The sequence below is a fragment of the Chelonoidis abingdonii genome, chromosome 6, assembly GCF_003597395.2.
Source record: "Chelonoidis abingdonii isolate Lonesome George chromosome 6, CheloAbing_2.0, whole genome shotgun sequence".
Lineage (NCBI taxonomy): Eukaryota > Metazoa > Chordata > Testudines > Testudinidae > Chelonoidis > Chelonoidis abingdonii.
In genome coordinates, this window is record NC_133774.1 from 99,377,984 (window position 1) to 99,401,681 (window position 23,698).

The 23,698-nt window shown below is 42.1% G+C and overlaps 1 long non-coding RNA gene across 1 annotated transcript in view; it reads right to left on the reverse strand.

The window, feature by feature from the left end:
* Window positions 1-13,997: 13,997 nt before the first annotated feature.
* The window catches only part of LOC142046998 (uncharacterized), a 28,049-nt gene continuing 18,348 nt past the window's right edge, over window positions 13,998-23,698 (reverse strand). Inside the window, exons 2-3 of the long non-coding RNA XR_012656144.1 lie at window positions 19,305-19,422; window positions 13,998-17,420 (exon numbers count right to left, since the gene is read on the reverse strand). This is a non-coding gene — a long non-coding RNA (uncharacterized LOC142046998). The remainder of the gene's footprint in view (window positions 17,421-19,304; window positions 19,423-23,698) is intronic.

Sequence of the window (23,698 nt, forward strand, 5' to 3'; positions counted from 1 at the left end):
AGTCCTGAAATAATTGTGGGATTTGAATAGATGGGATTCACAACCTGTGCAGGTGTGATTGATAGGACGCATGTACCCATCCTATACCTGCCATTTGAAGTAAGTGAGTATATTAACAGGAAAGGATACTACTTGATTATCATGTAGGTGCTTGTGGACCACTGGGCTAGATGCATCTTTGGTCTGACCCAATATGGCCCTTCTTACTATGATGTATTCATGGACACCTATAGTGGATGAACTGTCAGGTCCTTGATGCCATGGAGTTCCACAAGTTTGGCCAATTTCAACATAGGCAAACTGGTATATTGTTCCCCGACTAAGAACACAGTCATCAGTGGGATGTCCCTGCCAAGTGTGATTTTAGGTGACCCAACATATTCTCTACAGCCCTGGCTGATGAAGCCTTCTCCTAATAAAAGCCAACAGGACAAGATGCATTTCAACTACGGCATGAGGAAGTGCAGGATTGTGGTGGAATGTGCCTTGGCTGACTAAAGGCAAGATGACACAGTTTACTGACTCGTCTGCCTTGCAGCATGTTGAATACCATGCATGTGATTGGGGCATGTTGTGTGCTTCACGATGTATGTCAGCTTGCAGGCAAGTGCTTTGGGCTGGGGTGGATTCCTGGTCATTTGAATTGGCATGTAATTAAAGACAACCAACAAAAGAACCCATTATGGCTGCAAGGTCTGCTACTGTGGAGGTGGGGTCATGTCTTTGTAGCCGTTCAGGTTCTAAATGCACACCTGTCCCAAACAGATGCCTCCATTCTGAAATGAGGTTATATGTTCAGAATATAGTCCAATTCACTGTAAAACCGACAGGTTGTTGGGGTATCACTGAATCTTTTATCTTTATTGCTGGCCTTCCTGTAGATCACTTGAGCCCCTTAATCTTCTCCCTGCACTGCTGTCTGGTCTACTCAATCCATTACTGGTCAGCAGCTGCATAGATACACCTTCATACAGCTCAATGTTCCTCTTTATTAAATTCATGAGTTTTGCTCACTTCAGCCCAAAGATGTATTCAGTGCAAGTGCCTGCACAATGATACACAGGCTTCTTATGGGCCATTGCTCTGCTGGTTCAAACACCAGGGATGGGCGAGGCTGGAGAAACTGCAAGCAGGGTGGGACTGAGGGTACTGAGCTGAGGGATATGAAGGTAGGCCACTCCCAATTAGGGATCAGAACACAGGTAGCATGGGTAGATGGCAAGGTACTATCCAGGAATGGGAGCTGGTAATGGTCTGGATGTCACCCTGGTGCACCCACTGTGGTCAGGTGTGGTGCTAAAGTGAGCCACTTCCCCAGTTTCCCCTTACCCCAAGTATAAACTAGTACAAGCAGACTTTCTAGTATCAAGAGTGTCCCCTTTGGAGGGTCTTATGTATTTAACGGAAAAAGACAAAGAAACCTTCAGTCAGCTACTTAACCAGAAACTCTTCACCTATGGGTTATAAGAACAACCATATTGGGTCAGGCCAATGGTCCTTCTAGCCCAGTATCCTGTCTTCTGACAGAGGTCAGTGCCAGGTGCTTCCAAGGGAATGAACAGAATGGGCAATCATGGAGTGATCCATCCCCTGTCGTCCATTCCCATCTTCTGGCAATCAGAGGCCAGGGGCACCCTTGACCATCTTGGCTAATAGTCATTGATGGATCTATCCTCCAAGAACATATCTAACTCTTTTTTGAACATTATTATAGTGTTGGTCTTCACAACATCCCTTTGGCAATGAGCTCCACATGTTGACTTTGTGTTGTGTGAAGAAGTACTTCCTGATGTTTGTTTTTAACTTGTTGCCTGTTAATTTCACTAGGTGACCCCTGGTTCTTGTGGTATGTGAAGGAGTAAATAACACTTCCCTATTCACTTTCTTCACATCATTCAGGATTTATCAACCTGTATCATTTCCTTTCTTAGTCATCTCTTTTCCAAGCTGAGAAGTCTCCTCATTTGGAAACTGTTCCCTACCCTTAATCATTTTTGTTGCCCTTCTTTGTAACTTTTCCAATTCTAATATACATTTTTTGAGCTGGGGTGACCAGAACTGCACACAGAATTCAAGGTGTGGGCTTATCATGGATTTTTACAGTGGTATTGATATTTTCTATTTTATTGTCTATCCCTTTCTTAATGGTTCCTAACATTCAGTCTCATGTCTTGCCCCTCCAGAGCCTGGGCACTCTCAAACTGAATTCCCTGACTGGAGCTTGGGCCTCTGCTGGACATATGGCTGGGTAACAGTCTTCCTTCCAACAGTGCACCACTCTTTGCTGAGCCAGTCCCTAATAGCTGCCCAGGAGGTTCCACACCCGATTCATTCTCCTAGGCTGCTCCAGTCCTTATTTATACAGATTCCCATAAATGGCCCTGTTTCCTACAGTAACTGAAGGGCTGTTATTTACACAACAGGAACTCTTTATGAGCTGATTACAATGGCACCAGTCCCAGACTAATCAAATTGCGTGGGTCAGTCTACAGACTCAGTGAAATGAATGTTCCAGCTGGTTCAATATTTCTTAACACCATTATGATGTTTGAAATCAACTGATGGGAAAGTGCCCCCTCTCCTGCAACTGTGACTTTTACACCTTTTGTAAATGCAAAGAATACTTTAAAATTCACCTCTACATTGTCATTTCTTCGCTACCTGCAATTACTGGAGCTGAAAGTCTCTCTCCCCTTAAAGAGCACTGTCAAGAGGGAGAGAGAGTGTGATTAAAAGGGCAGAATGCAAACACCATTTTCTCCAGAATAATATTTTTAAAGCCTTCTATGTTTTTAATAATCCTATCAGAATTTTTGTTAAGACTAGGAGAGCAGGGTTAAATTAGAGATGTGGCAGTGTTTTCATTATAAAACACTATTTTGCGAGAGTTTCTAGTACGTTCACAAAAAAACCCACTATATTTTAAAACCAAGGAGAGAGGGCTTTTTTAAATGGCTGCTGAATTTGAGTGCAAAGTTAGGATGGCTTCCCTCTTTTTCTTGGCATTTACATAGCTCATCATTTAAAAACAAAACCCAAAACAAAACCAAACAAAACCAGAAGCTATTTTCTGAGAGACTGTATAAAGCCCTGACCCTGCACTACAGTTGACTAATGGGACTCCAGATGTGCATGAGAACTGCATTAGTGGCCAGGTTCAGACACTATGGTGATGAATAGTGTTGGTGGGTGTAGGCCCATATCAGGCTGCCTAGATTTTACACATGTAATGATAAGCAGCATAAAAGTAGATCTACAATTACACTAGCTGGGATACAATTTTTAAGTGGTATAATTTCAACCCCCATCCTTCAGGATTAAAAACACTCCCTAACTGCCCTGAGTTAAGAAGAAACTTCCCCATAGGCATGTTACTGCATATTTATCCATTTCAACACGCCAGCTAAACCTTCCTCTGAAGTCTCTGGAACTGAGGACTGTCTGAGACAGCACCAAATAAGATAGACCATTGGTCCAAACTGGAAAGGGAACTCCCTTGTTCAAATGTGTTAGTAAAAGAAGAGCTTTTGGTGGTGACAGTGTTATTTTATATGTTGTGTTCTGCAAATGCTGAATAATAAAGAACAAGCCAACTTGGCTGCCTCCTGAATACACCAATTATTTACCATTTCTATTGGAAACTATTTCTCAGAATAAATTTGAGTCTTTCCTTATAATCAAAAAAGTTGTTAAAGCTCTTTACATATTTGCCTCTAGCCAGAAGGTGTTTGAGGATTCTGACAGAGAAAAGAAATGTATGTTTGACTCATCTCTTTTTGTTCCATTTGGAAGAAGGCTACAATCATTTCTGAGAAACAAAGTAATAGCTGTTTTCAAGAGAAGAGACTGTTTTATTTTTCTTTGCATTGCCTGGGCAACACGGGCTCAGAGAAGAAAATCAATACCTTTAAACAAAGAGTTCACCAGTCTTTGAATTCATGTTGTTATTTTAATCCCACCTAAGCATGCATGGATTGGTTAATGAAGAGACTTAAAAGCCTTCTGATGATACGGAACAAGGAAGCTGTGGAGGCAGATCAGCGTGTAGTGGATTCTGATGCTCCTATTCATGTTTCCAATTTACCTGATTTTTAACCAACCCCCTCTCATTTGTGTTCCTGGTTTATTTTTCCTTTCCCTTTCCGCAGTGAGGCAGTATGTCCTGACCTTTGTCCCTGTATAAACACTATTCTCTGTAACACAGTTACCATTTGAGTATATACAGCGATAGAAGTACAAAGTAAAATACCCATTGACTCCACTGGGAATGGGCTTCCTCACTTTTAAAGCATCCATAATCCATTAGCCTGGGAATAGAAGTCTCTCTCAAATTCATTCCTGATCCTTATCTATTATGTGGCAGCTTTAGAGAAGTAACTCCTTTTATATTAAGGAACAGATGACTTTTGCAAAATCAAAGCCTTTAGGTTGTTCCCAGCTCATGATCATATTGCAACATATTAGCTGATCCCTTGTCACTCCTGAAATATTACAATCCTAGGGCCTGAGAGTTCCAGATTGCATAGTTTCTATAGAAAGAGCTCTGACATGAATGAGTATTGTGTCTGCCTTATATTCCCTTCCTTGCAGATGTGGTTGACTGAGGTTTGCTCTTCATACGTAGGACTAAGGAAAGAGCAGGGCTCCATGGCTAAGGGTCCATAACTGTGAACACCATCCTGGGAGAGGTCCTCTTGAATCCCCCATTTGGTTGCCTTTAAAGCACATGAAAAGATCCATCTGGTTTGGCTGAACTGTCCTATATACTGCCCACTTCCCTGCTTTTCCTCTTCATTTATAATAATTTGAGGACTGAGCCCTATTTTGGATAGAGTGGTTGCCCTTTGTCTATTGGTTTTCCTTTGGTGCCAGAGTCCTCACTCCCTCTCGTTTGAATATGTACATGGGCTGGTTAGTTCTGACTCATTTATGATATTTTGTGCTTCATTTTTAAGGCACTGCTCTAGATGCTTTTGAGGAATATTTTCTAAAGACTCAGTCCTGCAAGGATCCCGAAGTAGTCCCCTTGAACAGTGCTACTCAGAAGTCTAAAATTAAACAGATGCTTACCATGCTTTGCTGGATCAGAGCAAAATGCAAGCACCTAGAATAACTGAGTACTAAATGCACTGAATAAATGACTGTTCTCAGTAAGAAACAAAGGAGACTTGCCAGTGGATTACAAGGGGGAAGGACACAAAGCACTACAGACACAAAGCAGTTAATCTCAAGCTTTTAAAAAGCAATTCTTAAAAACAACAGAGAGGGGGGAAAAATCCAAAAAACAAACTATAAGTGTAAACTATACAGACACAAAAAGTACTTGACAGTGCCCCTTTCACAGGCAGCCTTGAATCTTGCAACCAGAGTGTGAGAGCTGAGAAATATGCCCATCATAACAGTAAAACATTTCATCTTTATGGCTTGTTTCTGAAATCACCTTCTAGGTCCCTCCGGCAACAACAGAAGAGAAAACACTAAATCATTGATAGATAAAACAAAACAAAATAGAATGACATACTACTAAAACTAATACATAGAACAACTTTATGCCCACAGGCTAGGTACCATAGGCATAAAAGTAGTGATGTGTGAATAAGTGAGTATTCATATTTGGGAGAATTTGATAGCCAGAGTCCTACTATTCAGGTATCAGGACTCCCAAATAAGAATATAATGCACATCTGAGTACCAAATTGGCATTTGCAACGTATGCAGCAAAATATTTGGGGGTAGCTGAGTTAAGAATTGGATTATTTTTATTTTATGTTAACTTAGGCTGGAAGAGGCAGACTAGTGGTCTTTTATCTCCTTCCCCTCTAATGTCTTCAAAAGCTTTTTTTTTTTTCCTTCTTGGAGTGTCCAGTTAGCATAATCCCCCCTCCTGCGTCTTAGGGATCCATCAATAGGCCCTCCTCTCCCACTCTAAGTAATGTCAGTAGATATCTTCACAGGGCGGGCACCTTGTCCACTCACCTTCTTACAGCACTGGGAATTAGAACATTCCTGCAGTACTAGCCTTTTAACTCACTAAAGTAAAGACACCCAAGAGTGCACTGTACCATGGGGCAGTGTTTCCCAATATTCCAGTCTACTCTCGGGTATGTCTCGTTGAGAGTTTTAAAGGCCATGTGCAACAAAGCCAAAGAAGGTGTTTCCTGGTCCTGATGCTTGGAGAATGGAGAAGAAAAATAAGCACTCTCCTTACATCCCTTCTGAAAATAGTTACTGGGGGGATTTAGGGCATATGGACCTACTGACTGGCTCCCTAGAGTAACTGAACAGAAAAGAGGGACTGTTAATCACTGAAGATCCAGAAGGGAACCAGTCAGACACCCTATGAAGACACTGGGCATGAAGGGAAGGCCATCAGACCACCTTCTGTCCAGAATTCACCCTATAGTTAGGAAGCCTAAGTCCTAATAGGGGAAAGAGGTCCTGCATAAAGGGAATAACCCTGCCCAGCTAACATATTTCTTCTGGGGGCAGGCTGTGGTGACATACACCCATCAAACACCCCATTTGGACAAAGGGAAATGGACACTAAGGCCTGGTCTACAGTGTGTGTGGGGGGATTGATCTAAGTTACGCAACTTCAGCTATGTGAATAGTATATCTGAAGTAGATGTACTTAGATCTACTTACCGCGGTGTCCTCACTGCGGTAAGTCAACTGCTGACGCTCCCCCGTTGACTCTGCTTGCACCTTTCGCTCCGGTGACGTACTAGAGTTGACGGGAGAGCGCTCGGCCGTAGATTTATCGTGTCTTCACTAGACAAATCGACCTCTGCTGGATCGATCACTCCGGAGGTAAGTGTGGAGATGCCCTAAGAAGACATCTTCTCAGTATTTGGGCCAGGGCAAGAGAGGCAGAGCATGGGAACGAATCTCATTTTCAGAACTGGTTATAGCTAGCAATACTACACAGTTGTGCAGTAACTGAGGCTCTTTGAGATGTGTGTTCCTATGGGTGCTCCACTTCAGGTGTCAGTGCATCCTGGCACCATTGATAGGAGATTTATGGCAGCAGTGTTTGCACGGGTTGCGCGTGCGCAGTAGGCATCTCGTGGTGCCGTTGGTGCCGCACGTAGTGTGTGCACCACCCAAGCCCTCCAATTCCTTCTCTACTGCAGAGTCCTAGTGGCATGGGAGGAGGGCGGGTAGTGGAGCATCCACAGGGGGACACATCCCGAAGAACCTCAGTTACTGCACAAGGTGAGTAACCCCTCTCTTCTTCTTTGAGTGCTATCCCTGTGGGTGCTCCTCTTCAGATGACTGTAGAGCAGTGCCCCTCAGAAGGCAGGAGGGACCTTGAGTTCGTTTGAGTCATAGTGGTAAGTACAATTAGGCCCACTATGGCATCAGCCCTGGAGTCTTGAGTGATTGCATAGTGCTCAATGAATGTGTGGACAGAGGCCAAAGTGACCACCCTACAAATCTCTAGTATCGGAACATTAATTAGGAATGCTACAGAGGTTGAAACTGATTGTGTGGAGTGTGCTCTGATGTGCGTAGGAGAGTCCGCGTTTCGAATATGATAGCAATATTGAATGCATGCAGAGATCCATTTAGACAGTCCCTGAGTGGAGACTGCACGGTCTTTTGAACGTTCAGTAGTAGAAACAAAAAGTCTAGAAGATTTCCGAAAAGGTTTGGTCCTTTCCATGTAAAACACTAACACACATCTGATTGTTATTTTTTTCAAAGATTTGGCAAAAGTGATGAACACTGCCCCTGAGCTCCGTTTTCAGCTGAGGACAGTTGAGAAGAAACTGGAGGGCTAGGGTCATGCACGTGCAAGACATGGCACCAACGGCACCACGAGACGCCTACTGCACATGCGTGACACTGCTATTGACTCTGATCAGCGGTGCCGGGACACACCAACAGCTGAAGTGGAGCACCCACGAGGACAGCACTAGAAGAAGAATGTGTTGTTTTTAAGAGGTTAGAGGAGGGACATTCTCAACCTTATTCTGATCTCATATATTAGCATCAGTTGCTCCATATCTTGTAAGATCAACAGATCTTTTTCAATAACGTATGCTTTCAGGGACAGCATCTGAGACAGGAATAGATTTTGTGTACCTCTGGTTTTGGGTGAAACACTTTGTGCCTGATTTTCAGAGAGGATGAAGTTATATAGCTGCCAAGGAGGGTCATCTGCACTTCGGAAAATCAGACACAAGGAGTTTCAAAGTTGGGCACCCAAATACCTGGGGCACGGAAAATCAGTGAATGCTTGTGAACTTGTGACCACTGTTCGGTGTGTCTTACTTCTATGTTGCTGCTGAAGTTTGCATCTCTCTGCTGGATGAGGCTATAGAGCTGTAAATAATTACATTATTATTACTGAAAATGCTTTCAGTTCTCTTTGGCTTTATTGGGGAACAGAGTGCTTTTCCTTGGTGTTGTCTCCTTTTGTTTTCTGTCACTTATTTTTGTTTAATTGATGTTGTTAAATATAGTGTAAATTAGCTAGAGCTTTCAAAGGTAATTTGGTACATACAAGGATTTTATGAGGAACTACATAAGAGATTTAAAGGAAACAGAAATTGAGATACATATGGCTCTGTTGTATTGTCTTCATTCTCAATAAGTAGGTTGGTGGAGAAAATTACAAAAATGTGTGTTGTGAATGGCAAAGCAGCAATGCCATGCAACGTGCGCCCCTTTTAAATTAAAATGTACATTTTTTTTGAATACTTGATCTTACTGTGACTAAAATATTAGATACAGAAATGTTTCCTAGAGTGTAATCCAGCAGAAGATATTAAACTTAATTATTTGCTGAAGAGAAAACTTCAGATAAGAATCCATATGACATAAAAATAAGTTAGTTATCTCATAATACCTTGTAAATCAGTGGTGCCAAACACTGGATCTAGTCTACTTAAAGTACTGATCAGACCTTCATGAAGCATTCAGATGCAGTAGAATACACTTCATTTTGTTAAATAAAAATCTCTAGCCCATTAAGTTGCAAAGAAAACTTGCCAACTGTGAGCCAAGTATAACTGATATAAAATTAATGAAGAGTTGTCTGAGTCTGTAGAGAGCATCAAACAAAAGCTCCAAGAAATGTGAATTATTCATCTCAGTGGATTGTTGACTTGAAAGCCTTATAATGGCACGTAATGATCTGTATTTTAAATATTTTAGGAATGCAGTAGTGCACCCTAATTTGCACATTTACCAGAACTTCTTGTGCACATTGGGTAACTGCATGTGCAAATGACCAAGTAAGCATAGGGCAGACATGGCAATGGTTTCAAAAGTACTTTGCTTTATTTTTCCCCAGTGAGAGATGCTGACTGCAACAGTAACTTTGCTAACTAACTAAAGTCATATCTAGGAACAGAAAATGTAGGCTATACCTATAAAATGCAGACATTAAAAAAGATGTAGGGGTCATAATGGACAAATAACTCAACGGGAGGCGGGAGCTCCCAGTGTGATGCTGTGACAAAAATGGCTAGTGTGATCAATGGATGTATAAACAGAGTAGTAGTGAGTAGGAGTAGGGAGATTATTTTACCTCTCTATAGGGCACTGGTGAGACCAGTATTAGAATACAGTGTACAATTCTGGTGTCTATATTTTATAAAGGATGTTGAAAAATTTGAAAGCAGGATTGTAGTGCAAAAGCTTATTTGTTATATAGGTTCCATAGTCTACTCAATCTCTGTGCAAACCTGTTTGATTGAAAGTGGGACGATTGCTATGGATTAAGGGTAGCTTTATAGACCCAGCCAAAAATCTTTGTTAAAATATAGCCCCCTTTTCACACAATGAGGGTCACGACCAGGATGTGGGTGGTCATACCTAGTGGTCAGAGCAGGATCTGGAGGAGGTCGGGTACTAGAAGGTCAGAGGGCAAACCAAGAGTCAAGCAGAGTCAAAGTATGGGGTCTCTTCACACACAGAGTCTGAAGCGGAGGAAGAGAGAAGGGCAGGCAGTCTCTTGTTGCTCAGACAGCTCCCATCATAGCTTCCCAGTTTAAGTACTGGTACCAGCCAATCAGTGGCTTGCTAGGAGGTGCCACTCAGGTCCTGCTGTGTGGTACTTCCTGCTGAGCCCAGCCTCACACAGTCCTCCTGCAAGAACCCAGCCTAAGCTTTGGAGGGGGCTGTGAAGACTTCAGCAGTTGAGAACTCCCCATGATCCCAGGTTCTAGCCATGCAGGCTCTTACAATGAGTTTGATATGCCTGTGAACCCCTATATGCCTTTATTCTTGTGATGATTTTCTCTAATAGTCTGATGAAATCTGCTATCCAAACATCAACAAATAGAAGCATTATTCAAATATCACTTAGATTTGGACATTACAAATAGTAACACTGGGATTCATTGCTGACTCTCTAGGGTGCTGTCTGTGTTTTGTGTAAAAGTTAGAAAAGCCCAAGCCTGAGATTTTCACATGCAATGGAAGCTGGACACCTAACTACATTTGCTCTTTTGAAAATTCCATCCTATCTAAAAGTATATATTTAAATATTTAGACTGTAAGCAATTTTGGGAAGGGAATGTCCACCTATGACAATGGGGTCCCGGTCCTTGGTTGGGGCTCCTAGTCTGTAGAGTAATACAAATCATAAATAGTAGGAAACAACTTAATGTATTGGGCTTGTAAGTAGTTGAAGTTCTATGGTTTGTGTTATACAGGAGGTCACACTAGATGATTTAATGGTCCATTCCAGCCTTAAAATCAACCAATCTATATATTGATGAATTTATGCCCTAAATATTAAGTGTAATGTACATATTTAGTCATCAGATGGCACCTCTATGTGGATTTAAACCTATTAACGCTATATCAAGAATAGGCATTGACTACTGTAGGCTTTATGGATCAATAAGCTGATATCACTTATCACTTTTCTCTCTTATTTTTCCCATCTGTAAAATGGGGATAATAATACTTCCCCTACATCTCATGAAGGCAAAAGCCTCTTAAAACCTAAAGTGTTTATTAATGTGCCATAGAGGAAACAAGCTCAGTCAGGAAAAGTTTGTTCCATTAACTTGTTCATACCTTTGAAAAATGTCACTCCAGGAGCTAAGTCCATCTGACATATGGCGTTATAGAAATCCAAATCTGTGTACAATCTGTTCTTTCCTGTTGCTCGTCACTTTCTCCCTATTTTACAGCTACACTAACCAAGATCACTAAAGTACTGAGCCTTGCTGTGTTCACCTGTAACATTGTTCTCAGTAACTTTTCTCTTGGTATTTGTTGCATTACAGTCAGATTTATGAATAGTGCCACCACCAAATTCAAGGGAATCAGAAGGGGTAAGTGAGCCAGGCAAGTTCTCTCCAAGATGTAAAGTCTGACTCTTAATAAGAGGTCTTGTTCTTGTTCTGCTATTTGTAGGATAATAAAGGTTTAGGCCAGTTCTTATTTTATATTTAATCAAGGACAAGCTCATGTTCTAAACCAGTTCATCCATCCTTAAGCTGAGCTCAGATAAGGAATGTCTCAGGAAAATACACCGTTTCAGATCAACGTATACTTTCCCATAATTCAACAGACCTATTTTAACATATAAGTGGACACCTCTCATTATGTAAATGAACAAAAGTCATCAAAATGCTGAGTGCCTCAAGCATTACGTTTAAAAAAATGTATATTCAGGATTGAAATAGAAAACCCAATCCCTTGTTTTGTGTAATAAAAAGATGAGGGAGGAGAATGGCAGAAATGGCACGCTAACAAATTATCCATGTGAAATGTGTCTTTTACTCAGTTTGTAACTTAAACATGGGTAATTATCTTAGCAACTGCCATATCATTTCAAACCCTCTAGTAAATGTGAAGTACAGAGCACTTTCCTAAACAAACTTAGCCATGAGGTTTAATTATGGGAAATGATGCATTTTTCAGAATGTTCTTGGGGAGGGAAAACTTATTTAAAGCTGGAAATGTGTATACTTTTAAAATAAATGTTATTAATACATGTTTTTCCCTAAACATTGTAAATGGCTGTTGTGGAGGTCCCCCTTCTCTTTTTTTCTTATTCCAAAATTACTGGTTTGAAAATCTGAGTCACTCTACATAAGAAAAAGGAACACACACACACACAGAGGCAGCTGGATTCTCCTCTCCCTTACAACAGAGTAAGTCTAGACTAACTCTACTGAAAATATGATTCTTTAAGATATGATTAAGGCTTCGAGTCTATCCCCTGAGGTCACAGAAGTCAGATTCTGTGACTTTCTGGGACCTCCGGGACTTCTGCAGTAGCCGGTGCAGCTGACCCCAGGGCTGCCCAAGTAGCTGCAGTGCCTTAGGGACAGCTACAGTGGCTGCTGCTCGAGTGGTCTAGGAAGCTGACCCCAGAGGCTGTCAGAGCAGCAGCGGTCCCTGGCACGGCTCCGGAGCAGCAGTGGCACCCTGGGCCAGCCATCCCCTGTGGAGCCGCAGCAGTGCCCCGGGCCATGTCCCTGTCTGGAGCAGCAGCAGTAGCACTCTGTTCCCCCCTCCCCCTGAGCAGCAGTGGCACCCCAGGTGGCTGCTCCCCCCCCAGAGCAGCAGCAGTAGCACCCCGGTTCCCCCCCACCCCCGGAGCAGCAGTGCCACTCCAGAGTCTCTTCACTTAAGCAGCAGCACCCCCTGGAGCCTCCCCCCTAAGCAGCAGGGGCACCCCAGAGCCCTCCAGAGCACCTAAGATTTAGTCAGGGGTATTTATAATATAAGTCATGGACAGATCACGGGCTGTGAATTTTTGTTTATTGCCTGTGACTTTTATTGTCCATGACTTTTACGAAAAATAGCCATGATTAAAATGTAGCCTTAGGTATGATGTGTGTGCAGTTGCTGGACAGGCCTTTAAAACTGGCTCTCTTGCACATGTAACATAGCAGCATATTTTCCCCAAATGTTGGGAGAAGTTGTTTTCATGTGTTCATTTGCATATTGATCAGTACACTCTGGTCATTATTGTTATTGTGTTAGCACCCAGAGGCCCCAACCAAGATCCGACTCCCTTTGTGCTCAGCCCTGCACAAACATACAATGAGGCTATGTCTTCACTAAAGATTTAACTGGTTGTGAATCACAAGCTTTCTGGTTAACATATTTTGTGTTCAGATACAAACACCTTCAATCATGCCATTTCTGTGCCATGCAGCGGCCACCACACTCTGAAATCTAGGGCAAGCCAAAAGTTACCTTGAATTAGTAAAAAGCAAGACAAGCTATGTGCGTAGCCACAACTAGTCACAACGATCAAGAGATGAAGATCCACAATCTCTTCCCAGAAGCCCCCAAGGTATCCAGTCCTGTCTCCTAGCTTGCCATCGGCCTGTGCTTTGACCCCTGACCAGAAGTTGAGTACTTTTTAATGGCTCTGCTCAGCATTCTCAGTCCAATGCGGTCTGCAGTACCTTCAGCTTTAGTCATCTCTGATTTCTGGCACGCTTGTAAGAATGCCTAGCAAGAAGCCCCTATATAAGTGTCCAGACTTCTGGCTAGATGCTGACACCAAAGTTTTGGTCAACTGTAGGACCAAAGCAAGCAAAATCCATGTCACTGGGACCAAGAAGAGGAATCCCTAGCAGTATGATCCCATAATCAGCCAGACTAGGTATAGCTAAAGAAGACAAAGGGGCTCAAGGTGAGCTTCCAGGATAACAATTCCAAGCTTAGTGGTGCCCCAATGAACAGCCTGTTTTACAAGGAGCTGAACCGCATGCTGAGCTCCCTAACTACAGAGCCCCACTTGGACTCCTCTGTGGAACTGGGATGAGTGCAGATTTTGAATTCGGATGTCTACGAGAACATGCAAACCAGTCTCTTGTCTGTGAACAGCCAGCCCAGAGCGGAAATCAGCCTCATATCACAGGGTCTCTTTGCTGTTCTAGACCTCAGTGAGCATGGCTGGGTGGAGGAGCCCAACATGGACAATCCAGAAGAGGACACAGCATCTCAGCTGGGTAAGATGGGCACATTATTATTTTTGTTGTTATAAAGACTATTACAAAATATGTGGGTGGGTTTTAGCCTTAGCCTCAACATTAGAAAAGAACAGCTTATAGGAGCTGATCGCAGTAGCAATTCATTAATAGAACAGCATTGCATTGGTGTAAAAGACTTAAAAGCTAAAAGCATTGCAGGCAGAGCCTTGGGAAAATAAGCACCTGTACAGCTTGGAAACCCCATCCATTCAAATCCTACAATTATTTTGGGGATATTTCTCAATATAACCATCCTGTGTTGCAGTAGAGCAATAATGGCCTTGCAAACCTTCACGACCGCTGTGCCAACAGTGGATTTGCCAACAACAGATCTATAACAACCAGTTTCCACAGGGTGATAGCAACATTCTGGACCATTATTGCCTCTCTCTCATATCCAGAGGTTCTGGTACTCAGACAAGTTCCTCACACAGCTACAGCAATATGGCCTTCCTCATGTAAAAGTTCTGAGCCCACTACTCATCATCTCATATATTCATCATGATGTAGTCCTCCCACACTTGTGGTCCTAATCCAGGGGCAGCAGTTTGAATAGGGGCTTGCCCTAGATTTCAGAGTGTGGTGGCCGCTGCATGGCACAGAGATGGCATGGCTGAGGGTGTCTGTATCTGTCAACTGGCTCCATGACTATGTGGTGCTGACCTTGTCTCCTTTGGTTTGTAACAGCAAGCTGCTACCATCTTCTTCTGCCAAAAAGGCTCCTCAGAAACACTCACCAATACCTTTTTGTGACAGCTCCTGCAGAGGCATGCTAAAGAAACACTGCCTCCATAAAAGCCAGCAGGGATCAGTCCCAGTTGTTAAGGTGAGTGGGATCTGTACCTTACAGTACAAGGAGGTACCAGCACATTAGCTTAGGTCTGGCCAGGAAATGAATTTCTCAGGTCTACACCATTTCTGCCCACAATCCCCCATTGCAGGTGGCCACTGCACAATTGCACACATCCCTTCTTCCTTTTCTCCCCACTTCCTCTGGCCTAGGCCAACCCTGGTGTTCAACATGGTGGACAAGCCCTACAGAAGGGAGCATAGAGCAGCACAGTGAGTTGTGGTGCTATGAACTATGGGCTATGCACCCAGAAATCTTTGTCTCTCTCCTGATTGGATGCAGCACCAGTGTGGATGCCTGTTGTCATGCCCTCAGAACTTGACTGTTGTTCTGCAGTGTGATCATGTTCTATCAAGTTTGAGAAAAGCAAGACAACTACCTTGTGATTGTCCAACTTGAGGTTAAACTCATGAAGTAGTTTAATAGGTGTTAAGCATCCTCAGATTAGACCTTTATAATATGAAATACTAATATTAAGAATAAGGCGACTTTTCTGATGTCAACTGCAATCTTTTAGAAGGGTCACTCTTAAGACTGAAACTGTCCATGTTTGCTCTTTGCTGAAAGGTGATTATTTTGTTTTATTTTATTTGAACCATTTTTGAGTTCTGAAAGAGTCAAAGAAAAACAATACACTTTTCACATTATAAAAAATTGTTGTCAGACCTTTTTCTCATCTGAATAACATAAAAAATAGTCTGAGCATTTCCATTCTTCTCTGCAGCCCCTTGGATACAAATCAATAAGGATAAATTAACCTGAATATTGGAATGAAACAATGAACAAAAAGGAGAATATTCTTTTTTAAGTATCACAGTGAGCAGTTCATCTGAGATCAGAAATTCAGTTGCCAAGTGAAGACATCAGCTGAGTAAAAATAGGCGAAATTGCTCTCTGTTCTGCTTTGGACAAGGTTTAAATCAACAGATGTTTCCCATCAAAAGAGGAGTTGAACTTTAGGAGTTGAGCAAGTTCCTAGCAGGGCTGCTGTTTTACAGTAACAAGCTAAGACCAAAATTTGCAAACATAGATGCCTAAAATGAAGTTCCTCAAAATGTACTTAAATGTGTATTTAGGAAAATGCTGGCCTACGTCTTCTAATACATGTAAAAAATAGGGACTTGGGGTTTTTTTTTAGAAGTGCTGAATACCTGTAGCCCACACTGAAGTGAGGGGGAGATGGCAATGCTCAGCGCCACTGAAAACTTGTATTTATATGTCCAAAACAATCATGAAATAAAAGAAACCAAATGGTCTCCAATGTGGGGTTAAAAGAAACCATTTAGTAATGAAGTACAGGAGAGAGCTGGGTGAAGTACATATAATAAAATAGGGAGGTTGAATCAAAATTCTTGTTTTCCAATCTGGAAAATGTTTGTGAAACTGAAACAACTTTGTTTGTTTGTTGACAATTCATTTGGTTTATTACCTTCTATTTTTCCTGTCAAGATCACTGTGGAAATGTTGTAGCAAGTGTTCACCTCACTAATTACTTATACCGTCACATGATGGCATGAAATGACTTCTTCATCCTTCAGTAATTACTTCAGCTACTTTTGCAACTGCATGAAAATACCAACTTGATCTTGTTTTGGTGTAGAACTCAGACATGGAGATTACTCTGTGGTCTTATGTATGGCTCAAAGCCATCATGTGGTATTTCAGAGATGTGTCAGGGTCTACAGGCCCCACACTGAACCAGGGCAGGGAGTAGAGCAATACTGGTCTACAGAGGCCCTGCCCCTCAACCGGTGCAGGACATGTTCTGAGTGGAGGAGCAGTTTAAAAGGACCTGGGTAGCCCAAGAGAGAGGGGCAATGAGCTGCATATGGCACCATGAAGCAAGGCTGATGCTGAGCTGTGCAGGGTGCAGCAATGGCTTTGTGAAGGCTGCTCTAGCAGCAGGGACTTGGGTTCCTTCCTCCACTTTTGGAGGGGAGATGAAAGCCCTGAGAGAGACGGGGTAACCGAACTGGACACTGAGAGACTGAGCAGTCTGCTCAGCTGATACCATGCCCCAAGCTGAGACGTTTCAGGTTGGTAGTAAGTGACCACAGGGCAACAAAATTTTGGATAGCTCAGTAACTGAGCTGGACATTTCTAGCATCTCAAATTACAATCCAGAAACTTGCTTTCATGATGAAAATCTGCATCTTTCTCCAAGGCACAATGCAGCTCAGGTATACATAGAAGGAATAGATATGGCGACTTTGCTGTCTCCACACTGTCACACTCAAAGGAAGCCAATTATTTATTTGTGGATGATTTTTTTGGATGCCCTTGTCCACATATATCTGATAGGAAAAGGGTTCATTTCTCACTCTGACAAACAGCCTCCCTCACATACTGGCAAAAATTTGAAAAGCAATATTCTTGGTTGTGTGGCATTGACTAGCTAATGATTTTCCTCTAGTGTGGATGAGTCTGCTGTTCATAGCTCCCAGCAAACTGCTTGATCTATGCAAGATGCGCCCTGCAAAGTGCTCTCACCCCCCAGTTCTGTCACAAACGTTAACTGTAACCACTTTTCATATGCGAGCATCCAGGCAGCACTCTAGGAGGAAGTACCAGGCACCTCACACAGTGTTGTTTCTTTGTCAGATAGGTTTCTACAAAGAGGACAAAATGTACATAACAGTAAATGACAGAAGTATTGACCCATTAGTCTCCTTAGCTGAGCAAGAAATACACAAAGATTGCCAGAAGATGGGAGTGGATGACAGGGGCTGGATCACTCAATGATTGCCCTCTTCTGTTCATTCCCTCTGAAGCACCTGGCATTGGCCACTGTCAGAAGCCAGGATACTGGGCTAGATGGACCATTCCTGATGCAATATGGCCATTCTTATCTGAAGCAGAGATCACCCAGATTCATTTCTCCTGCTCTGAACAGGGGCTCACTAAGCAGGAGAGAGAATGAGTCTGCCTTCTTCTTCCCCTGCACCACATGGCCTAACCAGTTAACCCTTGTTGGGGTGAATCAGTGACAAGCCCATTCTCCAATCCCCAGCAGTGCTTAGACCCAGAAAATCAGCACTTAAGATGCATATAGCTATAGCATGCACAAGTCACTGAGACAATGCAAACAAGTGATTAGGGGTATTAAACACAAGTGTTATATAGGAATTGCCAAACCAGACCAAATTAGTGGTCCATATAGTCTGGTACTCTGTCTCTGACAGTGGCCAGTGCAAGATATTTCAAAAGAAGGAGTAAAAAATCCAGTAATGGACAATTATGGAATAACCTGCCCATGGCCTATTTGGATCCTAAGTCCTGTCAGTTCCTTCTGTTTGACATTAACAGAAAGAAAAATTGCAGGCACACTAACAAATCAGCTGTCCTAGGGGAGTTGAGAGACACAGGAGTTAGCAGTTCATTTATGAGAATTACAAATAGATACTCAAGAAATGGGCTATCACCTGAAAGCTAATGGGACAGAATATAATTTTTACAGAGGATGGGTATGTGTGGCATACATTGGGCACTCAACCAGAAACCTGTGATATTGTGTGTAACTATCTGTACACCATAAAGTTGTTTAATTAAGGATGATTAATAATCCTTGGCTTTCGTCCACTTGCAACCAGGTAGGAACACTCGTAAGAATAAGGAGGTTTAAGATGTAGCAATAAAATTTATAACTTAGTATTTGTCCTATACCTGGGCTGCTCATCAAACAAAATGCCGGCATGTTATCTGGATTTCTATTTTTTAGGCCTATAATGGCAAAAATGGGTCTTTTTAACTGCTGAACAGAGAAAAGGAGGAGCTGGTAATGTCCCTGCATCCACACACAGTATCTGCATGGGACGCAAGCATAAAGCAGACTTTCTGAGGGCCTGTTTCATGTCTGTCATGTGTTTGTGGACACAGTATTCTGCCTGTGAAGGCATCGGCTTAAAACAGGACTACTACAATACTTACGTATAGGCTCTGTAGTATTGGAAACTGTATCTTAAAGTATTTTAGCTTCCCAGACAGGAGGTCTGGGAGAGGGACGCTGCAGAAGCCCATGTTCTGTTATATTGAGGCAGTTGCAACTGTGTTACTGAATACAGGATCACTTTTGAGCACCTTGAGCCAAGCATGATTACTGAACAACAGTTTCTTTTGTGCTTCCAGGCCTAATCTTATCTAGCTACCTAATTTATCTGTGTTTGATATGGTTTTCTTGCTTTAAAATGCCCCTCAAGTATTTACAAAGAACCAACAAAACAATATCTCCTTCATTTTCTTTCAGCACATGACAGTTAGTTCCCTGATCAGATGATCCAGGATTTTTTTTTTAAAGTTATTATCAATGTTGTCTGTGAGAGAAAAACTTATTGATAGGAAACTAAGTTGAATAAATAAGTTTTGCAGTTAGTACTGAACACTAAACTGAACACTAGTACTGAGTACTAAAGCCTGTCCTGCAGTTATTTTTAGTTCTGGTGCTCACAAGTCTCCTGCAGGAGTATTCGCAATGCAATGCCCAACTGATATCTCACCTTGTTTTGGTCTTTCCTGGAGGCAAAGCATATAGCGTCCATGAATTCAGTTCTTGGCCCCTCTATGGAGACTGTCAGCAGGGTTGCCAGTTTCAATGGTGGTGATTTCTGGGAAGATCTGGAAGAAGACCACAAATTCTTTTTCCAGGGCCACCATACCACCATCAAGGAATGAAAAAAATCGGTGAGCAGCCTGGATCTGAATTACTGACCTAAGGTGAAAGACTGTAACCTGTTACCACTTCTCTGAGGCATTCACGTCTCCTCTGCTGTTGTTCTGTTAATAATAGCGTATGTTGTTGTTTTTGATAAATGTGTGTGTTGTGATACAGTTTTAAAATGTAAACGTTTATAAAAAGTAAGCAATTCCAACAGCTAAGACACCTAATTCCAAAGATAGTGCTACAGGAATAAAATAAAGGAGAGTAAATTAAATCCCTTATTTAGAATGAATTGTCCGACAGAATCGATCTGATCTCAAAATTGCCATTGAATGTAATGTTTCAAACCTGTATTTGAAGACTCAAGTATTAGCTATAAATCACAAAGAGTGCAGCTCAGCTAATCTATACAAGGCAATAATCCTTTAAACAATTATAGGATTTCATCCAGGATCACGTTATTATTATGTACATTAGGCAGAAATTGTTTCTCATCTAAAGAAATCTTGGGAGAAAATACAATTCTCAGTTCATTGGCAATGTAACGGTGACACAGTGAAGTGCAATGACTGAGATGTTGGCAATCCCCTTAGTCAAAGGCATACTGCAGGCTAGAAAATGGTCATGGCTCGTGTAGGCGGCAATGAATCCAGTCTTTCTGGCAGTTGCATTTGTGGCATAAGTGTGATGACTAACGTGTGTTTAAATTAGCCCTGCCCACACTAAACCCAGTTTAACTCTGACATCACACTGGCTTTCAGTCAGTATTCAGTATATGAAATAGTTCAGAAACCCAGATTTGCAGCCAGCTACCATGGAAAGATGGTCTCTAAACAGCCACTACTCAGAAGCATATTATTGTTGCCACTTTTCAACCCTCGTGGTTAGGCAATATTTGAGGTCTTGCAGGTTGTTTCCATTAGTAGGAGAAATTGATGTTGTCAGGTATTTCTATGATGCCATCTTGTTTATTTACAAAGAATGTACACAAAGTCCTTTTTTCATGAACATAATAGGAAGCAAACAATATGAGACAGTTTCTTTGCTCTCAGTTTCAGCCAAATACTCTCTGTTTAGGCTTTATCTCAGGGCCATGCTCCCAGTGCTTATTCTGCTGTCTCCTTGGCTTTCGGTCTCCTTCACTGTGTCTGCTCTGTTTCGGTGGTGTTTCTCGCTACTTTTCTCTCCCCCACACACAGCTCCACAAATCAATGCCCTAGCCTCTGCGTTTGCTATAGCAGTCTCCAGGGAAACCCTTGGGCCACATGGTTCAGCTTCTACTCAAGCCTAGCCATGTGTCTGTGTTTTGGGCGGTACTCCTATTGTTTCAGCTATCTGTTTCCATGAGGAGCTCAATTGCTTTTTTACACTTATACTGAATGGAAAGCGATTGTTACATCCACCAGCTTCAGTGAGATTTAACCCAACCCATAATACTATCTTAAAAAAAAAATCTGAAAGTTAATTGGCAATATGTCGTTAGCCAGAACTCCACTGCAGTCCACTGTGGAGATCAACAACATCAATCATGTGTCTTTCATAAATCCCTTTATTCCCTCATCATCAGCCTACTAAGTGAAACCCTTCTGCACTCTTGCATAGCAATGGCAAGTTCACACTCAGGAATGATCCCTAAGTGCGATATTGCTGTGTGCACTCATTATATAAATCAGGCCCCTCCCACCCCTGTGTGCACAGGTACTGCACCTTTCTGATTTTACACTCACAGCAATGAATACCAGTTGCTGTATAGCTGTCTAATTTATGCACAGATGTGCACTCTGGTTGTAGATTGAATCAATCCCCGCACATTAGATTTGTCTGTATTTCCACTGGGTTTGTGCTTGCTGCCATAGAGAAAGAAGCATTGACAAAACCTTCAATACAAGAATTGTGTATAATACAATAAACTGAAGATCCTATTAAAATAGATCTGTAGTCACATCAGCCTTGAAAACCTGGCTTTCATACTGAACACTGGCATGTAGGCATATCCAGTTATTGTGACTTTCCAGACTAGATAAAAGATCAGGTGACTCTTTGCCAATTCAATACAAATACATATTTTATTCATTTCGTTTTTCCTTTTTATTCTTCTTTATGCAGGCTGTGCTGAGTGGGCTGCTTAAGTACACACATAATGTATTGTACAAGTGCTTTTAGTACATGTTATGAGAACGCCTCTCTAATTTCTTTCTACTGCGTTTCCCTAGATACAGTAATGACCATTCTCCAGAGCAGTCGATACATACCATTCTAACAGTACTAAACTCTCATTTTCATACACTCATAGACAGTAAAAAGCAAAGTGTTTTTTAATTACTTCTTCGTGCTGAACAGGAGCTGAAAACATCTGATTCAATAAAATACACTGGATTGTTCAGAGAGGAGGAGGAAGTCAGGATCCATAGTGAGGGAACTCTAATGATCTTTTAGATTTCTGGCTATCCCTGTATATTTTACAGCAAATCAGCTCCACTGAATACTACTCCACATGCTGGCGTATGGATATCAGCGTAACATAATTGCATGCTGATGTTGAGATGCAATTTTGAGCATCTATCAAAAATTGGGAAATTCAAATATGGCCATGAGGATTCTCCTTTTTTGTGGCTCTGATATAAACCATAAGCAAAGACAGTGAAGTATTAACCTTTTCTATTTTCCTAGGCTGAGACTAATATGTTGTCTGACATCCCTAAGCAGAGGAAGTAAATAACTTACCCCAACCACTCATAGGCTGTCTATGGTACAGGGGCCAATTTAAACAAATGGGCAAAACCTCAAGCATAAACACAAATACACTGGATGTTACATCAAAGGGTTGTAATGAAACACATAGCTTAGTCAAATTGAAGCAAAAGGCAAAAATATTATGAAAACATTCATTGATATGTCCCTTTCTATCTCCTTCTGACAGCTGGATGTTGCCCCTTATTTACTGTTGCCCTTGACCTTGATTCATAGATGACTATTTCACCAAGTACAGGTATTTGAGGAAGTGGCTAGTATATATTTCAGTGTTCAGCGTCATTACAAATGCTGTTGCCTGAAGTCTCAAGGCCTCAAATTTGAAGTCTTACTGCTGTTGAAAAAATAGGGAATCTCTCTAGCATTAATTGGTATGTAGTGAGATAATTTCACTTTATTTTGCTCAGGGTCACTACTGACTTATTCACTATGGCTGATTCTTTTCCAGGAGAATTGCTTATTTGGTCCTTTTCACTCTATGTGCAGTGGGTCAGTCCCAGCTCTTATAAATATAGCATTGACCAAAGTACAGTCAGTACTCTGGCTAGTAGAATACCAAATCTCTGTGCTGTAGATACAAGAGCTCCATTATGCCCTTTTCTCATATAAGTTTCATGAAAACCCAAGTGACTTGTCAAGTAAGTGACGTGAGACTAGGTCCCCACAGAGCTTTTTTTTTTTAAAAAAAAAAAAAAAAGTGAATGAGAACCAAATTAAAAATGCAATCATCTTAGTCTAGTGTGCTTCCAAACTGCATGCTGTAAAGTTTTGGATTAGGGGACTGAGATGAAAAGGTCCTTAGCAAGCAAACACATGGGCTCGATCTTCAGATGAGTATAAACTGGTATAGGACCACTGACTTCAATGGAGCCACGCTGATTTGCACCAGCTGAGGGGGTGGTTCAAAGGTATTGGTTCAAAGGTGGTTCAAACCACTATTTTCAAATGCTCAACCTTAGGCCTTGGCTACACTTGCATGTTAGAGCGCAATAAAGCTGCCAAGAGCACTCTACCTCACTCCCCGTCCACACTGGCAAGGCACGTTGAGTGTTCTGACTCCACGGCTGGAGTGCTCCTGGTACTCTACCTCCCTGAGAAGAATAATATTTGTTGTACTCTCGTTGGAGAACCACAGCGCCCGTGTGGACACCTAATGCACTCTGATTGGCTTCCAGAGGTGTCCCACAATGTCTGTTCTAGCCACTCTGGTCATCACTTTTGAACTCTGATGCCCTGTCCTCAGGTGACCAAGCGTCAGACCCGCCCTTTAAATTCCCTGGGAATTTTGAAAATCGCCTTCCTGTTTGCTCAGCCAGGCGTGGAGTGCTCTCAGCGCATCTTTCCAGGTGACCACGCCTCCACGCGCCAGGAGATTCCCAGTATGGAGCAATGGCGAGGTGCTGGACCTCATCAGTGTTTGTGGGGAAGGAAGCTGTCCAGTCCCAGCTGCGCTCCGGCCATAGGAATTATGATCCCTTTGGG